We start from the raw sequence: 14,302 nt of genomic DNA on the forward strand, positions 1-14,302 counted from the left end.
AAATATATTAGAACATTATGTAAATCACTTATACTTACTATGCACTAAACTGTTGATATAAAAACTGTTATGAGAATGCAAACAAATCCTTAGATATTTGTAGATTGCTTGTAATAGTCACTAACAATGAACACTTTAAAAAAAACACTTGGGTTTTAAAATGTTTCAGTGGGTGAGCATAATGTATGAATGTGTCTGTGATTTATACATATTTATACACCAGAATAGTGTAGAATAACAAAAATTGTGAAAATCTTCAGTAACTTTATATCATTATTAAAATTTTTGTATTCATAATACATTATCAATTATATCTCACTGGCATTGTTTTGTTAGGAAGAAAGGGGTTCATCTAGAATGAGAAGGAGATGAGGGAAGGTAATGATGGTCTCAATTTTGTAAAATGTTAAAATATGGCACAATAAAAATAAAAATTCAGCTAAATATTATATTTTTATTTGATTAAAATAACAGGGAAACATCAAATACTTGGACAATTATACAAGGGAATTTCAAAATAAAATTTTCTTTACCTAGAAACATTCACCCCACTCTCAGTTTTGAAGAAGGAGCTCACAGCACTCATTTTCACTAAGCTTTCTAAGTTGTGTAACCAAAAATGAGGGAACTATTTATCTTGTGAAGAAAGTTTAATGCAAAAATACAGGCACATCAGTCAGTTAAATTTTATTACAAAGATGGAATCAAGGAAATATAAACCTAGTTCTGAGATAGCTATGCAGTTAGATGCTTCATAAATTTGGAATTGAGCCAGGTGCTGGACTTAAGTAACACCATGGAAACAATGAGTATATAAACATTGTAAGACAGAAAAAAGTGAGGAGTTATAAAATATATTGAGAACTAAATCACTTGTTAATTTAAAAAATCTGAAGAAGGGAACATGATTTTCAGAAGATATGAAAGCCCGGGCTGGCTTCTTTTGACAATGTTAAATTAATTAATATTAAATATTTACTCACATTTACCTAACTATCTTTACTTGAGAAATGCTTTACAGAATTAACAAAAGTGTATAATAAAGCAACCAGTAATGCAAGTAGACCAAGGAGGATGAAGACAGGGCTTGGGGCCAACTCTGTAGACTCATTACAGGAGCTGATTGCTCATTAGCTCACTCTACCCATGGCAGAGAGAAGGGCACATTCCCAAGAGTCAGATTTGTTAATTACTAAAATTAGCAATTATCAAATGAAGTAAAATGTGTTTTAATTCAGGTAGTCTCAAAGGAAATGGGTACATTCTCAACTAACTACAATGATTTCCTTTTGCACAATTCTATCATGTTGAAGTAACTATATGTTTAGGCAATTATTAATTTTGCTTACTAGGAGTTTGTGTATATTTTAGTTACTGGTCAGGCTTAGTTAGAGCTGGATGATTTTAAGAACTTTGTGATTTTTAAAAAGTCTTTTTGTGCAGTTATTTTCTTATTTGTATAACTTGAATTATTCTAACATTTCTTGTGGTTTTTGTTTCATTTTATTTACTTATTTTTTTAAGACGGGCTCAGATTTTGTAGACCTGTCTGACTTAGACTCATTAGGTAGTCCAGACTATACTAGAATGCAACAATTTCTTGTCTATGCTGCAAGGGTGTTAAGATTATATGAATAAGATGATTCCTGATTTATAAACTTCTTTTAAAAACTATTTTAAGTTTCTCTGATAAATTGATCAGAAAATTACATGTCTTCACTCCATGAGAATCATCCTTTATCATTTAGCATAATAAACTAATGTTGGCACTTCACAAAAAATGTTTAAAATGTATTGAATCAACTATTTTATACTGGTCTTTATTTAATATTTCTAATATGCAGACACTCCTGAACTAACAGGTAGCATGTTCTTAACTAAAGGTAACATGATCATAGTTTGTCACTGTACTTACTATTTCCTTAGCAGAGTGTTGAAACATTTCCAATTTTTCCAAGTCTTTTTAATATCATATATGTTTAAAATATAGATACTGGCTGTTGTATCTAAATCTATTATTTAGTCTGTTAAAGCCATATTTACCTTTTTTAAATTAAGCTTTTTTTCCATAATTCCTATTTTATCATTTCATATGCTTTCCATTTCTCTGCTTAAATCATCTCTCTCAATCTTGTACCCTCTTTATAGTGAAGCATAAAATAAAACTTTCCGATTTCTTTTTAAAATTTATTATTTGGGAGTTATGCACATGAATACAATTTGTTATGAGCATAGTCCTCCTCAATCTCCCTAATACTGCTTCTCCAGCTCCCCCAACACAACACTACTGACTTCATGTCTCCTTTTCTTTCTCCTTATCTTTAATTTTTAAATTTAATATTATGCCTATTAGAGTTGCACATATGCCCACAGATGACTACTAACCAGTCAGTAGCTACAACATCAAATAGACAGAACATCATAGAACTCCTATTTGTTCTCAGTTTCCTGTATTTTTTTTTGTCCCCTCTCCTTTGATGCTCCTTGGATTTTTCTTGAAGTAATGGAAAGGTTGATGTGAATGACTGGTCAAAGTGAAGAGATTAATTGACTGGGAATACTCATCATTAAGTGAGCAATTTTTCATTTCTATCTGAAAATTCCAACTTATTATTTATTATTTGTTTATTCTATTGAAAATAGATTCTTCTCACATAAAATTCTTCCCAACTGTAATTTCCCCTTCATCTTATCTTGGGGGTCCAAATTAATTGAGACTGATGGGCTTCGTACAGACTCAACCTCCTCACAGCTTCTTTCAGTCTTTCCCTAATTCAACTACAGTGGTCAACAGCTTTTGTTTATTGGCTGGCTGCAAATATCTGTATCTGACTCTTTCAGTTGCTTGTTGGGTCTTCCAGAGGGCAGTCATGATAGGTTCCTTTTTGTGAGTATTCCATAGCCTCAGTAATAGTGTCAGGCCTTGGGACTTAACCTTGAGCTAGATCCCACTTTGTACCTCTGGCTGGACCTTCTTTTCCTCATTTTAAAAGTATTGGAGATATCAGGAATTCAAGGACCATACCTAAACATAATAAAAGCAATTTACTGCAAACCAGCAGCCAACATGAAATTAAATGAAGGCATACTTGAATCAATCCCACTAAAATCAGGGACAAGAGAAGGATGCCCACCCTCCCCATATCTATTTAATATAGTACTCAAAGGGCTAGCTAGAACTATAAGACAAAAAAAAAAAGACATCAAGGGGATACAAATTGTAAAAGAAGTAATAAAGGTATCACTATTTTCAGATGATATGATAGTATACATAAGCGACCCCAAAAATTCTACCAGAGAATTTCTCCAGTTAATAAACAACTTCAGCAAAGTGGCCAGATATAAAATTAACTCAAATAAATCAGTAGCCTTCCTTTATACAAATGATAAACAGGCTGAGAAAGAAATTAGGGAAACAACTCCCTTCACAACACACAAATAATATGTCATATCTTGGTGTAATACTAAACAAACAAGTGAAAGACCTGTGTGACGATAACTTCAAGTCTCTCAATAAAAAAATCAAAGAAGATCTTAGAAAATGTAGAGATATCCCATGCTCATGAATTGGCAGAATTAATATAGTAAAAGTGGCCATCTTACCAAAGAGAATCTATAGATTCAATGCAATTCCCATCAAAATCCCAACACAATTCTTCAAAGACATGGAAAGAGCAATTCTCAAATTCATCTGGAAAGGCAAAAAACTCAGAATAGTGAAACAATACCTAACAATAAAAGAACAGCTGGAGGAATCACCATCCCTGACCTCGAGCTTTACTACAGAGCAATATTAACTCTATAGTAATAAATACTGCATAATAAAAACTGCATGGTATTTGTAGAGACAAAGACATTGATCAATGGAATAGAATTGAAGACACATTTATGGACACTTGATCTTTGACAAATATACCAAAAATATGCAATGGAAAAAAGAAAGCATCTTCAATAAACAGTGCTGGTCTAACTGGATGTCTGTATGTAGATCCACATTTGTCACCTTGCACAAAGCTCAAGTCCAAGTGGATCAAGAACCTTATTTTTTCTTTAGATACTTCCCTGTACCCCTCCTTTCTCTCTCACTTTTTAAAATTCATGTCTTTTTTATTAATTGTTATAAAACACACAGACACACACACACACACACACACACACACACACACCACAAATGCACACCGGCCAACTCAGTCTTCATAATGTTACATGTATGTATGTTTGCAGGCCTAATCACTTGCTATTTGGTATTCAGTCTGTGTACTCCTCTCTTGAGAAGACTGTTCTGCTCTCAGCATTCTTTGATTGCTTATAGTTCTTTTCAGAATTGAAGCCTCCTGGGCTTTCCCAGTTATACTTAAGTATATCTACTATTGTTTTGTTCCACTTATGTATAGGTAGTCCTGTTATTAAGACACCATGGGTTTATTTTCTGACATTTCTAGATACCACTCAGTAAACTTTCTATGGTTCTTATAGTCTTTTCACTTCCTCTGTACAGTCATCCCTGAGCTTTAGGAGCAGGAGGTGTAGTACTGTAAATGCATATGTTCATTGGGACTTGGTTCCCCAACTATACATTTTGAATGATTATGGTTTTCTCTAATGGTCTCTATCTGATGCAGAACTGATGTTTATTTAATAAAGGGTGAGGATTTCACTTCTCTCAGGGTATAAAGATGAATATAGTGAATGGAATAAGAGAATACAATGGTTTAGTTGTAGGTTCTTCTCTGAAATTCATGATGTAGTTAACCCTGGGTAGTTGACTAGGTTTCAGGTAGCAGGTTTAATTTCCTTTATGTTGAGTGGGTCTTCAGTCCAATTAGCAAGCAATTGGTTACCATCAAGATGTGTGTAAATGTATTAGGTGCTATCATGCCATTATGGATATTGTGATGTTTCATAGACACCATAGCTGAGTTGTTTGCTTCTCTCTTTTGGACCATAAGGATGAAAGAGAAATAAATACAGAAGGAAGGGGAAATAGAATAAAGTCTCAATAAGGATATGTGAAAAAATTATAATGAATGACATTAATATGTAACTTCCTAAAATACCTACAATGCATGTAAGTTGTCATATAAATAAACATATTTTAAGTGAAAATGTCCTATCTGAGCTGGCATTTTTTTCAAGAAGCCTATATCATGTTCCAAAAACTAAAACAACAGGCATGAAAAGTGCTATTTGGAGTCATTGGTTAGCATTGTCCAAGACATTTCCACAATATTACAAGCTAGTGCTTTTGACCTTGGTTGCCCCACAGAGATAGAATGTAAGCCCCTAATGCTGCAAATAGCTTGCACTGAAAGCAGGGCTCAAAGGCCTGAAATCTTCCTCCCTGAAGACTAGCTATCATAGTATCTGGGTCACTTTGGAGACTAATGATGGGGACTGCTTGGTCTCTTGAGTGTGTAATTCATTTTGGTGTCATCTATTGTTCTTACTGTAAACTAATGTATTCTGGAGAGCAGTGAAGACCAAAATAGTCATTTTTCTCTCAGTAGCCATCCCTCTTCATGGCAGGCTAAGTGCCTGAATCCGTTTAGTGCCTTGGTCTGATTCTGAGATATATTGTTTATACAGTTGCTATAAGCCTTTCTGGGCACTCCTGTTCCTCTGGGGTCACCTTGTTCTTAGGGGCCCAACATTTTCCCCAAGCATTTTGTTGTTGTTGTTTTGTTTTCCACAATAACGTTTCTGTCTTCAGCACAAATCATCTTTTGTGCTTGCAACTAAGAGAGCAGCTTTTTCCTCTCTTTTCTTTCCCCCAGTAGAAGTAATAAGGTATTGTCTGTCCCCAGAGTGTAAAGAGCTGAAATGGTGGTGCCAGAGCATGGATTAGGAGACTCACTACCTGCTCTGTTAATTCTGCAATTAATTTTAGGCAAAGGACACTGTATATAGACAGTGGAGCTTTCTATTATGGAGTCCCTTGCCCAGAAGCAAGGTTCTATTGTTGTTGTTATTTTGTTTTATTTATTGTGTTGTTTTCTTTTTAACAATTGGTGCTCAGGATATGTTCCTGTTTTTATTCTACGAAACTTACTTATTTCATCGTTTATACTACAGATGCTGAGTGGATTGGATGCTATTTTCTCAACAGTTCGTGTCAAAATAAAAGATGAAGGAAAGATTGTTTCTCTTTTCAAATATAGTTGCTACTTACTTCCTTCTCTCCAAACCTGAACAACAGAAGGGAAGACATTTCTTATCTCTCAATATCCTCAGATGTTTTTCATATAGTGTACCTTCCCCCCCACCATGAGCAAGCCTGAAGAGACCTTGGTTACCACAACAAGGTCAAGTGACGGGATCTAGGTGGAGTTACCCACCTTGGCTGCCCGGAACACAGAAGCAGAACTGCCCCTGGGCTTGCCTTGAGACATCTCAGGCAGTGACCAGGAATGGACTATGGATTATCCCACCCATCTGGAACCAGGAGGGGTTGTGGGTTGGGTCTTCCCCTTTAAATTGAGAGCTGAACATTAAAGCTTTGGGCCTTGATCAGAGAACTTTGTCTTGGCCTCATCTCTTCTGGCCCTCCAGCCCCTTTCATTCCCAGCCCCCCTTTCAGGTGGACCCAGTTGACTTGTGGCCGTGGGCGGCTACAGAGTGGCGTCTAACGTGGGGCTTGAAAACAGGGGACCGAGCTGAGGAAAGCTGTCTTAGGTGGAGCTCCATGGTAAACAGGACTAAAAAGGTATCCCACACACTTAGGAAGTAGCAAACAGTATTGAAGCTAGCGCTAGTTAAATTTTGAAGGCCGTGTTTGCAGGAAGTGTGTTTTGGGGGATAGGTCTAGGTCAGATAGGTGTTGACCCGACACCTATTCTGCCTAGGGGGTGACAGCGAATTATGGGCCAGGAGAATTCTAAAAGGGCATTTGCCTGCAGCCTTCGAGAGCTGCTTCAGACGGGAGGAGCTGGGTTGTCAAATAGTGTGTTGGAAGATTTTTTGGCAGAGGTAGATTCATGCTGCCCATGGTTCCCTCGAGAAGGAACGTTGAACAAAAAGACCTGGGAGGCGGTCGGAGAGGTTTTGAAAACCACCAGGGCAGATTATAACACCCTCTGTCTTTGGAAACTGGTAAAAGATGCTATTGATAATAAAACAGATAAAGAGACCTTGCAGGCGTTAGCTATTGCCCAGGCACAGCTTGAAGAGTTCCAAGAACTCCCATCAGAAAGCCCTTGTACAAAAAGGGGCACTCTCAACCCTAAATCAGGGAAATGTAGACCTAGTACACCTTCTCCAGCTCAGATAAAAGAATTCGGAAACTCTGGTAATAAATCAGAGCTAGAGAAAGGAGCTGATTTGAAAATAGGGGGTTCCAAATGCCACGAGGAATGGTCCCCTCCCTATGCACCTTCTGCTCCACCTACGGTCCTTGATGCAGCAGAAGCTGCCCAGATGGACATGAAGGCATATAAATTAGAGATGGAAATTAAACTGCAGAGATTGACTAACGAGCTACAGGAGTTAAAGTGTCAGTCAGGTGCAAAAAGGAGCGATGATTCTGGAATACGTCAATCGCCATTAGAAAGAGTTGTAAGTCAGGCCCGCAGGGATGGGCAGGATACATCTGACGTGTTAGCGTTTCCTGTAGTGGAAGTAGTTGATCAACAGAACCAAAGAACTAGACAATATCAGGCATTGGAGTTTAAAGTGATAAAAGAGTTGAAAACTTCGGTTTCTCAATATGGGCCTACGGCGCCCTTCACACAAGCTTTATTGGATACTGTGGTAGAATCAAATTTAACACCCCAAGATTGGAAAACTTTGTGTAAGGCTACTTTGTCAGGAGGAGATTACTTGCTTTGGAGCTCAGAATGGCGTGAGGCTAGTAAGAAAACTGCCGCGATGAATGCTCAGGCGGGTAATCCTAGCTGGGACATGAACATGCTTTTTGGAGAAGGTCAATATGAAGGGAATGCTAATCAGGTCGAGCTGCCTCCAGGTGTGTACGCACAGATTGCAATGGCTGCTCGCCGTGCTTGGAATCAGTTACCTACTAAAGGGGATGTTAATGGGAGTTTATCCAGCATCAAGCAGGGTCCTGATGAATTATTCCAGGACTTTGTGGACAGGCTGCAAAAGACAGCTGGTAGAATTTTTAGAGATCCTCAGTCACGAATTCCTTTTGTTACACAGCTGGCCTATGAGAACGCTAATGCAGCTTGCCGCGCGGCTATCAGGCCTTACAAGGCAAAGACAGATTTACATGGATACATTCGTCTTTGTGCTGAAATTGGGCCCTCTTACAATCAGGGTCTGGCCATGGCTGCTGCTTTTCAGGGGACCACTATACATGCAATGCTTGCACAGAACTGTAAAGATAGAAGATGTTATAAATGTGGAGATACAGGTCATTTTAAAGGTGACTGTCCCAGGAGAAAGGGCGTGGACTATCAACCAGGTAGCGTGTCAGGAATTTGTCCTCGGTGCAAGAAGGGTCGTCATTGGGCTAACAAATGTAATGCTAAAACAGATATTCAGGGCCGTCCCTTGTCGGGAAACGAGTGGTGGGGCCAGCCCTAGGCCCCCAGGAACCCACAGCCAACAGCTTATGGGGCCATGAAGCTGTTGCCAAGTCAGGGAAATCTATTTCAGAACTTATTAGAGCAACCCCAGGAAGTGCAGGATTAGACCTTAGTTCCACTACCCATGCCGTACTGACACCAGAAATGGGAGTTCAGACGTTGCCTACAGGAGTTTTTGGGCCCTTGCCTCCAGGGACTTGGGGATTACTTTTAGGCCGAAGCAGTAGTATTGTAAAAGGATTGCAAATTTATCCAGGTGTTATAGATAGTGATTATGAGGGAGAGATTAAGATCATGGCTGCTTCCCCCCAGGGTGTGATAACTGTGCCTGCTGATAAGAGAATTGCTCAACTTGTTTTGGTTCCTCTGCATCCACTCCCTTCCAAGTTTGTTAAGAATGAGAGAGGACAGGATTGCTATGGTTCTTCTGATGTGTATTGGGTTCAATCTATTACTAATGAGAGACCTACTCTTAAGTTAACAATTGAGGGAAAGAGTTTTGAGGGTCTCATGGATACAGGAGCTGACATCACGATCCTGAGAGGACAGGACTGGCCTTCAGCTTGGCCTTTGTCTGATATGCTCACACACCTTCAGGGAATTGGCTATGCTAACAATCCGAAACGGAGTTCTAAACTCCTAACTTGGAGAGATGAAGAGGGCAATTCAGGACAAATTCAGCCCTGTGTGATGCTGAATTTGCCTGTCACCCTCTGGGGAAGAGATCTTTTGTCACAGATGGGTCTTATGATGTGCAGCCCTAATGAAATAGTGACTAAACAAATGCTAAGACAAGGATTTTTGCCTGGCCAAGGACTAGGAAGAGAAGAGCAAGGTATTAAAACTTTTAAAGCGTCCGAGCCTCATACTAACTCTAGAGGCTTAGGGTATTTTCCATAATGGCCACTGTCTTGCCTGCATCCCATGCAGATAAAATTCAATGGCTTAATAACGTCCCAGTGTGGGTTGATCAGTGGTCATTGTCTAAAGAAAAAGTAGAAGCTGCTTCATTGCTTGTGCAGGAGCAATTAGAGGCAGGACATATAGTAGAATCTCAGTCACCTTGGAACACTCCAATATTTGTTATCAAGAAAAAATCTGGGAAATGGCGATTGTTACAAGATCTAAGAAAGGTTAATGAAACCATGGTACCTATGGGAGCTCTACAATCTGGGCTGCCATCTCCAGTGGCCATTCCCAAAGGGTTTCATAAAATAATAGTAGATTTGAAAGATTGTTTTTTCACTATTCCTTTGCATCCTCGGGATTGCAAGAGATTTGCTTTCAGTGTTCCTTCTGTTACTTTCAAGGAGCCGATGAAAAGGTATCAATGGGTAGTTCTTCCTCAGGGCATGGCTAATAGCCCTACATTATGTCAAAAATTTGTGGCACAAGCCATTGAGCCTGTAAGATGGCAATGGCCAATGATGTACATCAGCCATTACACAGATGACATTCTTTTAGGTGGGAAAGATCCCCAGGAGTTGCTTCTATGCTATAGAGATTTACAGCAAGCATTAGCTGATAAAGGTTTACAAATAGCTCCTGAAAAGGTACAAACTCAGGAGCCTTATGATTATTTAGGCTTTAGGCTTACAAATCAAGCCATTTGTCCCCAGAAGATAATCATCCGAAGGGACTGTCTAAAAACTCTAAATGATTTTCAAAAGCTGTTAGGTGATATCAATTGGCTTCGTCCCTACTTAAAGCTTACAACAGGAGAATTGAAACCTTTATTAGATATTCTCAAGGGGAGTGCTGATCCTACCTCCCCTCGATCCTTAAACCCAGAAGGATTGTTGGCCTTACAACAAGTAGAAAGAGCCATTGAGGAACAATTTGTTACTTACATAGATTATTCCTCACCTTTACATTTGTTAATTTTTAATACAACTTACACACCTACGGGATTGTTGTGGCAAAAGGCTCCCCTCATGTGGATACATTCAAAGATATCCCCTAAACGTAACATCCTACCGTATTATGAGGCAGTAGCCCATATGATTGTACTTGGAAGGAAACAGGCAGTGACTTATTTTGGCAAAGAGCCAGACACCATTATTCAGCCTTTTAGTGCAGATCAAAATACTTGGTTAAAGCAACATAGTACAGATTGGTTGCTTGCTCAAATAGGATTTAATGGCATTATAGACAATCATTATCCTCCAGATAAATTGATACAGTTTTTAAATGTACATGAGGTTATATTTCCTAACATGACTTCTTTGCAGCCTTTACATAATGCTCTTTTAATATTTACTGATGGATCCTCTAAAGGATGAGCAGGGTATCTTTTAAATAATCAACAGGTAGTCATAGAGACACCTGGACTCTCTGCTCAATTAGCAGAACTGACAGCAGTTCTAAATGTTTTTCAGTCGGTAAGTGATGCTTTTAACCTCTTTACTGATAGCCTATATGAAGCTCAGTCTGTCCCTTTGTTAGAAACTTGTGGAGTATTGCAGTTCAATACTCGAGCCGCATCTTTGTTTTCTCGACTACAAAACCTCATTCTTACCAGAAAAAATCCCTTTTATATTGGCCATATAAGAGCTCATTCTGGTCTTCCTGGGCCTTTAGCTGCTGGCAATGATTGTGTTGACAGAGCTTTAATAGGAGAAGCATTAATTTTGGATCCTGTTGCTCTGGCTAAGCGAGATCATGAAAAGTTTCATCTCTCTAGTCACACTTTAAGGCTCCGACATAAGATCACTAAGGAGCAAGCTAGAATGATTGTAAAACAGTGTCCTAACTGTCTTACCTTATCCCCGGCTCCCCATTTAGGCGTTAATCCAAGAGGCCTTAAGCCCAATCATATTTGGCAAATGGATGTAACCCATTATGCAGAATTTGGAAAATTGAAATATATACATGTCTGTATTGACACTTGCTCAGGATTCCTTTTTGCTTCTCTACATACAGGAGAAGCCTCTAGAAATGTAATTGATCATTGCCTACAAGCCTTTAATTCTATGGGATTGCCTAAAGTTCTCAAAACAGACAATGGGCCAGTTTATACTGGTAACAACTTTACTTCCTTTTGTAAAGAATTTGGTATTGAACATAAAACTGGAATTCCTTATAACCCAATGGGACAGGGAATCGTTGAACGTGCACATCGCACTCTAAAAAATTGGCTTATTAAAACTAAAGGGGGAGAGTTATACCCTCCAAGGTCACCAAAAGCACATCTTGCTTTTGTGTTATTTGTTTTAAATTTTCTGCAAACTGATGTTAAAGGTCAGTCTGCGGCAGATCGCCACTGGCATCCAGTCACTTCCAGGTCATTTACCAGGGTCAAATGGAGAAACCCCCTAACTAATTCTTGGAATGGTCCTGACCCTGTCTTAATTTGGGGTCGTGGATCAGTCTGTATTTTTTCAGAAAAAGAAAATGGAGCCCGATGGCTGCCTGAAAGATTGGTCCATCAAGTAGACACAGATCTTGAGCCTAATAATTATGATTCTGATAATGAAGAATCTGATGACAAAATTTAGTCAGACACATTATCATGTGTTAGCCATGGAGGACCCAAGACTCTAGATAAGGTTGTTACTCTATCCAGGGTGTTCCCAAGTCTCATCTCCATCCAACCTAAAAGAGGGGACTTCCGCCCCTAGACCAAGCAGAGAGGGGCCACCCAGAACCCCCTCTGTCTGGCAATCTGAATTCTTGCTAAGGCTGCGAGGCTAAGCACTGCAAGGGAATATAAATAAAAGTTAAAATATGTTTCTGGGTTCCCTGAGGGACAAGCCTGACTGCATAGGGGTTGATGTCAAAAGTATCCCCTCTCCAGGAAAAAGACATCAGGACAGGTATGGCCTTCAGGCCTTACTGGACAACGACAGGAGGACTGGAGCCATTACAAGGTTCCCTTTAATTATTGGAGGTCAGGCCTCTATCCCTGCCTGGGTAAGATGAGAATTGCCACGGTCCTTCTATACTTGGAAAAGAGAGGAGACTTCAGGGACAGCCCTGCTTAACTCTGAAGGCCTAAAATCAGCTATAAGCCTAAAATTCAGCAATAGGCCTGGCATATTTGCCTGCTCAGAGTCTTAGGTCTCCATGGAAAAACACTGAAACAGAGGGCTATAAATTATTGTAAACAGACAGCTTTTGTTGAAATCTACCAGCCTGAGTAGTCATAGACTTTGTATCTGATCCCTGTCAACCAGCAGTTGGATGAGATACTAAAACAGTTCCATTTTCAACCTTATTTCCTACTCGGCTTGGATAATTATATTGCTGTTAACGTTTGAACCTTGTGTCTCAAGCAGATAAGTTGCCTTCACACAAAGATCTCTCCCAACAAGCCCGGCTACTTGGTACCCCAGATGGGATGAAGTCGTGTACCCCACACAGCTGCTTCTACTGGACCTGTTCCTCCTGACCTATCCTCAGATGGGCTCCATAAACCCTGGACAGCAGGACACAGCCGACTCTCCTATATCCCCCATACCCATTCTTCTAGGTTCCCCCTAGAGACACGTTGCCCCCAATGTCAGCAGGAAGTAGCCAGATATCACAACGACGACCCTATTCCTGTTTCACCTCTCTCTTTTCTTTTTAAGTTAACCAAAATGGGGGAAACTGTACCTTCCCCCCCACCATGAGCAAGCCTGAAGAGACCTTGGTTACCACAACAAGGTCAAGTGACGGGATCTAGGTGGAGTTACCCACCTTGGCTGCCCGGAACACAGAAGCAGAACTGCCCCTGGGCTTGCCTTGAGACATCTCAGGCAGTGACCAGGAATGGACTATGGATTATCCCACCCATCTGGAACCAGGAGGGGCTGTGGGTTGGGTCTTCCCCTTTAAATTGAGAGCTGAACACTAAAGCTTTGGGCCTTGATCAGAGAACTTTGTCTTGGCCTCATCTCTTCTGGCCCTCCAGCCCCTTTCATTCCCAGCCCCCCTTTCAGGTGGACCCAGTTGACTTGTGGCCGCGGGCGGCTACAATATAGCATATGGATTAGCATATAACACCTGTTTTGAATTCTTTTATTGACAAAACACCAGCTTCTGCTTTGTTCTAAGTAATAATATGCTGGCCCCTGCCAATACTTAGTGTCATTTGTATGTACCTGGATTTTGAATTACTTGACTGTTATGTATCATCAGCATTTTCATGGCTGTATTAACAATAATTATAATCAGATGACAGAATAGGGTAGTTCTTTAGTAGTTGTTTGTGATGAAGTACACAAACATTTTTCACATTGATGTTAGTATGGTAAAGCATTTACAAAATCATCCCTGATGTTGGTGGCAGGGACAAAAGAGATACATTTCTCTCATAGGTAAAATAGACAGAAGTCCAACCTTAAGGGGATCCTCACCATCCACTTCCTTCTCATGTTCTAGGAAATTTCATCTCCCTTGTTCCTGAAAGCTTCCAAGGGCTCTTTCTGTTTCCCAGCTTATTTCACCTGAATGTTGAAAGAAATCTTTGCTTATGTGATTAAATTTAGTTTCCTGGGGGGGAAATTTAAATATGTATCCTGCAAATGTATCTTACCATTAAAGTTATTTGTTTTAAGGTAAGAAAATTTATCTACATGCTTAATAAATGAAAACTGGTTCTGTTGAGTTTTATTTTTTTCACTTAGACCATTTGTACATTTTTAAAGCTCTGTACCCCATTTTTAAAAATTAGATATTTGTTTTATTTACAATACAGATGTCATTTCCCCTCCCTAAAATGCCCTAACCCATCCCCTCCTCCTTTATGCTTTTATACCATGTTATTACATTTATAC

The sequence above is a fragment of the Arvicanthis niloticus genome, chromosome 10 (assembly GCF_011762505.2).
Source record: "Arvicanthis niloticus isolate mArvNil1 chromosome 10, mArvNil1.pat.X, whole genome shotgun sequence".
NCBI lineage: Eukaryota > Metazoa > Chordata > Mammalia > Rodentia > Muridae > Arvicanthis > Arvicanthis niloticus.